Source organism: Rhinolophus hipposideros (assembly GCF_964194185.1).
Source record: "Rhinolophus hipposideros genome assembly, chromosome: 22".
NCBI lineage: Eukaryota > Metazoa > Chordata > Mammalia > Chiroptera > Rhinolophidae > Rhinolophus > Rhinolophus hipposideros.
In genome coordinates, this window is record NC_138068.1 from 4937226 (window position 1) to 4943225 (window position 6000).

Sequence of the window (6000 nt, forward strand, 5' to 3'; positions counted from 1 at the left end):
GGTCCTCGATGGTTTTCACATAAAAACTTCCTAAAAGTTTTTAGGAACTTTTCACATAAAAACTTTTCGGGTTTTTTTTTGCTTTCTTTTTTCTTGGGGAGATGTGTTGAACATTTACCCAGATTCCTTTACCTATGCCTAGAACAGAGAAAGAAATGGCAGGAAAAACTGCGGGTTTCAACCCCACCTACTGGTAAACTCCACCAGTTTCTCTGTCCCCAGTCGTCCTTTCAAAGGCACAGTTTCTAAAATGCACCAAAAGACGTTTATGATAGAACCGTACATGGAGAGAAATGGACATTTTTTTATACGTTACGAAATAAAAAGTGATGGCAGCTTAGTGTAAAGGGATTTAAACATCCACTCTGAACTTGGGGCAGAAATTGGGAAACTTAGCTTAGTTGAAGGTGTAACTTGGATTTTGATCGTTAATATTCTTCTGTTCTAAGATTAACACATGCTATTTTTTGGTCCTACGAAAGGAATAGCTAAAATGACCCACGCCACATTTTCGGGGTAGCTACACCCAAGCAATAGGATGGAAAGGTGGGGGAAGGGTATGGAGAGAAAGCTGACTTTTTACTTCCTTATGGTTGGGGTTTTGTTTCCTTTGGGGGGAGTTACAATTAAGTGTCTTGTTTTAATTATTTGTTTAAATGAGCACACTCATCACTGTTAACATCCTGCTTTTATTTCAAAATGTATTCCAGAAAGGAATTTTGTTGTTGTTATGCGTTTCTGGTCTTTGTTGCTGCTGTGATTGTATCATACTGTTGTAATTTTTAAAAATGCAGTAACCCCTGTTAGTGCCCAAATGTATTGACCTCAGGAACTGGAGGACCTTGGACTGTCACGATATGTAACTATGAAAAATTGGCACTTGGGCAAGGTTTCAACCTCCCTGGGGTCCCCATACTCCAGACAACTCCCACTGGTGGCATCTACAGGGCAGCTATTCAAGACCCCTTTCCAAGAACCCTCAGCTCCCCAGCCTCACAGCTGTCATGGGTGGCCTTTCTCCTTTGCCCACTGTTTGAAGTCCTCCAACTGGGGCTGCAGGATCTCCAGCTAACCTCCCGCACCTCCCTCACGTGGTTCACCAACGTGGACGTCTCTGGATCTGATGCCAAACTCCTGAGTTCTGCATGTAAGGACTCATTTCAGTGAGGCCAGCAGCCCAACAACAACAACAACATTTTAAAAAGCCAAAATGGCACCATGGCAACCCAGGGATCCAGAGGGAAACCCTGGCCAGCAACAATCAACACCCACATTAAAACCAGAGCCTAAAACAAAGAAAAAAATATCATTGTTTTTATCAAAGAAAAAAACATAAAATACTAGTTTCCAAAGACAGGCACACCAACCCAAAATGTGAAAGACCTTTGTACATGTATGTATGTGTATATATATATATATATTTCTCACCTGAACAAAATCTTTAGCTTCGAAAACTAAGAGTTGGAAATGTTTTTTGTACCATTCCCTTTCCCTAAGAAGCGTAGACATGCTTAAAGAAGATCAGAACACTAGCCTGCCCTCATTTATCCTTTTAGGGGCAAGTTTTTATGTTCTACTACGGCAACCAAGTCCAACTTCATGTATTTGTTAGTTGAAAAGCTGTTATCCATTAGAGTCTCAGGCATATCACAAGGCCTTGATTTGCAAAGTGAAGTCAGGACCAGGGCAGAGCATTACCTGGGAAGGTGTTAGAACTTCCAGTTCTGAAGCCCCACTCTGGACCCACAGAACCTGGAGCTCTGTGGATAGGGCGAGTGAGTACCTATGCCTTGACCAGGTGATTTTGGCAGCCGCTGAAGTCCGAGACCCACAGGCATAAATGATTCCTATGAAAGCAAGTGTGAATTATTGCTGCCCTTGTTCATATGCGAGACCCTGAGACTGTGTAGACTGAACCAAATTGGCAAGTTCCCAAACCGTCATTTAAGAGCATACGTTATGCGCTGCCTCTATTCCTCTGTGTGATCTAGGTCATGAAAAGCCTTTTTATATTGAAAGGATGTTCTTTCATCTTATCACACATTGGCCTTTTAAACAACCATTTATTTACCCTACTCAAAACCACTTCTTCAGACTTTGATTTCATGTTGTCTTAAACAGTTTTTCCTTTATGTATACACTTTGTTAAAAATGCTATAATTCATATGGATTTGGGGGTAAGGGAAAGAGGAGGCAAGGGAGTTTATCTTAAGTGAAACATGGTTTTTTTAAAAAGAGTTTGATTCTTCCTGTCCATGGGTCCTCCCCCACCCAGAGGATTAGATTATAAATACAAATTTCAGTTATATTCAGGAAAACGCTGAGGCCCCAAAGAGGCGATTACCAGAAATCAAGGCTTCCCCAGCTCAACCCATCCAAACAAGCAAGTCACCCGCCACCCCCAGGACAAGGCAGAAATCACTATTTCCCCTCACCTGGACCATCAGGCTGCCCATGTGACTCTGGATGACCCCCAAAGGAAGGGCAAGTCAGTTACTTACAAGGTCAGTTACGGATAATAGCCAGAGCTGAATTAGGGTGAGGGAGCCAAATTTAAGAAGACACCTAAAAACTCGGTAATCAAGACAATCATTTTAGTGCACTAGCTTCAAAAAATTAAAATGAACACACACACACACACACACACACACACACATACACATCCTTGATGAACGAAACATCAACATCTTAAATGAAGACAGGCGGCGGTTGTTTGTTTTATGACTGTGTTATCGTACAATGGAAGCAGTTATTTCCAGTCAGCTGGCCGTCCCAAGCCCCTCCGTGTCCCCCACCAAGTGGGTTGGTGAGAGCTGAGAATGGCGTGTGAACAACTGGACAAAGCGGGGCTTTGTAGAGGGCCATGTTTTTTGATTGTAGAGCTTTTAGAATTTTTTTTCTGCTCGAGGGGCTATTTTATAAGTGTAAAAGGGCACACGTTTCCCCTGACTTCCCCTGACGTACCAAACAGTGGAAAACAGGGGGCCAAAATGACTTAAATATCCTATTGTATTTAGGATGGTCACTCACCCAGGAAGCTAGAAGGCTGGTGGTGTCTACATTTCCTGGAATTCGCCACACCCTCATCTTTACTCCGGGTAAGACCACAGGCTTGGGAGCCAGGTGATTTCCAAATCCTGACTCTGCATACCTGAAGCAAACTATTTCAATTCTCAAGTGCCTCGGTGTTTGCACCTGCAAAATGGAGATCGCTGTGCCTATCGCATGGGGTTGAAGGTTCAATGAGATTATGTGTGTAGCCTGTTTAAAACAACAGCTGGCAATAAAAATGTTCCCTCATATTACCATTACTCTCATTGAGCGTTTTACCTTCCCCTCGGAGCATAGCTGCTCGGTCTGTTCACAGCTAAAACCTGCTACTCAGGCTGACCAACCTACCCACACACACCCACACCCCCAGGGTCAGGTTAATCAGCGAGCGAGAGGAGCTGGAAGGCATTCATTCTTTCATTCTTTCCTTCACTCGTTCAACTAATAGTCACCAGTGTCTGCTAGGCTGTCAGCAGGTAGGCAGTCTGTCCTCTTGTAACTTGTAGTCTAGAAGGGGAGGCAGTCGTCCACTCCACGATGGTTTTGGGGGCCTGCTATGTGCCAGGCTCTGTTGTGTGTCTGGGGATACAGAATATTGACAAATCTGACAAAATCCCCAAACTCATGAAATTTATACTGGCATTAAATAAACTATTACAGTGGGATTAAGGAAGGAAGGGAGGGAGGAAGGAAAAGAGGGAAAAAAAAAGGGAGAGAGGAGAGAGGAAGGAGGGAAGAAAGAAATGCTGAGGAAAATGCCAGAACAGAAGTCAGGGTGCTATGGGGCTGTGTAAGTCCACAACTGGCTGGGGAGGAGCTGACTCAGCTATGGACGAGCTGAAGAGCAGACTTTGGAACAGAGAATGCAAGACAACACTAAGTTAAAATCAAGGCCGGGAGGGTCTGGAGGGGTCTGGGGAGCTTGTCTCCTGGTAGGAGCGTCGTCACCTGAGGAAATGGCAGCCGAGACTCATTCATTCACCCAACACCCTGTTCCTATTAGCTACAGACTATTTGGCCCAGCGTAGATGTTTAGAAAAGAAAATCTTGTTCCACTCTGATAGTCTCACCAAGTCATCTGTGTTTCTTCATGCACTCAGCAGGCAGCTTCCCAGGGCCTTCCATGTGCCAGGGGACAGTGGAGAAGGAGAGGCCAAGTCCCTGAACTTGAGGAGCCAGAGGCCTTTGGAGACCCAATGAACACAGTATTCATGGAAATACAGCATGGGCACTGGGAGGAAGGGCAAGGGCTGGGGAGTGGTGGGGAGACGGGTATTTCAAGGAGGTGGCCAGGTTGAGATGGTCGTAGAGCAGAGACTTGAATGGTGAATTTGCTTAAAATGCAAGCACCAAAGAAAACAAAATAGAAAGTCCCCAATTTTCCCATTCGCAGAGATAAAAACACCATTAAAACACAGAAATATAATTTCACACTTTTTTTAGACATAATATATATTACACATGATATAGAAGATATCACAAATGTGACATTAAATCTCTATTAAACATAATGAATGTTAATAACAGCGGGGTCATCATGTACTTTGCCTTCTGCAGTTAGCAACAGAGTAGGAACATCTCTGCACTGAGGTATGTAGGTTCACTTCTTTCTTGCTTTCCTTCTTCCTTTCTTTTTTGGTCTTTTCTTGCTGGTTTTAATTTGAACTAATGTTTAGGAGTTTAGGATAGCTGCCACATTCAGATTTTTTCCCTTTTATTGGCCTTTTTCATATGCATGCAAGCTAACATGCATGGATTGAGTCTTCCCTGTGTTCTAAGCCCTTTGCGTGTATTATCTCATTTAATCATCCTAGGAACCCCACGAGGTGGAAATACTCCTATTTCCATTTTGTATTTGCAGGAACCCAGGATCACAGCAGTTTAGTAACTTGCCCTTCAGGGTCAGGCCAGGTAAATTAGGACAGAAATGGGTAATTGAGGACACTCAGGGCTAACCTGTCTATTGAAGACTAAACACACACCCTAACAAATTGAGTCAAGTGGCTTTTAAAACACCCTGTGGCAGGAACAAAACCCAGCTCAGGCTGTTTAGGGCATGGGGACTGCCAGCGTGTACCACGGATGCAGACTTACCTTTCCCAGGTGTGATACCTGGAAGTGGAATTTGGGCATCAGAGCCTGGGATAGAGAAGCCCCATCTCAGATGTCATAGTAGAAATGTCTCATTCACGCTCCCATCTGCAGAGTGGATAAAGAGCCGATCTCATGATTACAATGTGAGGAGAGGTTATTTTACCATCCCTTAACTTCTGCCAGTGAGGTAGCTCAAAAGGTACATTTGATTTGCATCTTTTCAAAAATGTATTGGTCACTTGTGTGACTTCTTCCCATTTGTGTTATTTGCTCATTGTTCTCTATCAAGTTACCTTTTCTTCAATATTTTTAAAACTTAACTTCATAAGTTTTTGTTAACATTCAGATCTTTTTAATGCTGCTGGTATTGGAGTGAAGAGGGATCGATGGGAAGGGGGGCTCTTTATGGTCTCAGGTAGACAGACCTAATTTTAATTTTTCCCAAATGGAGAGATGCTAGCCAATTACCTTCACAGACTGAAACGCCACTTTTAATCATAGAAGTTGACCTCTATATATACCTGTACATGTGTATTTTTCCGCCCTCTTATCTGTTGTCTTTCATCATCTCTTCCTAAGCCAGTGCCAAACTGTGCTGATTATTCTAGCTTTCACCCTTGTTTCCATATCTGCCTCATCTCCCTGATTGAAGTCTTCCAGAAGTCTTAGAATCACCCCCCACCCCCTCACACACACACACACACACACACAATCTTGCTTCAGTTTTGAGTGGAATTACTCAGGATGTAAATATAAAGATCTGATATCTGTTTACTAATAGGTCTGAGATTAGGTCTCTTTTAGGTCTAGGAGACACCGGAAAAAGCCAGGCCTGAGGCAGAGCTCTCCATTAAA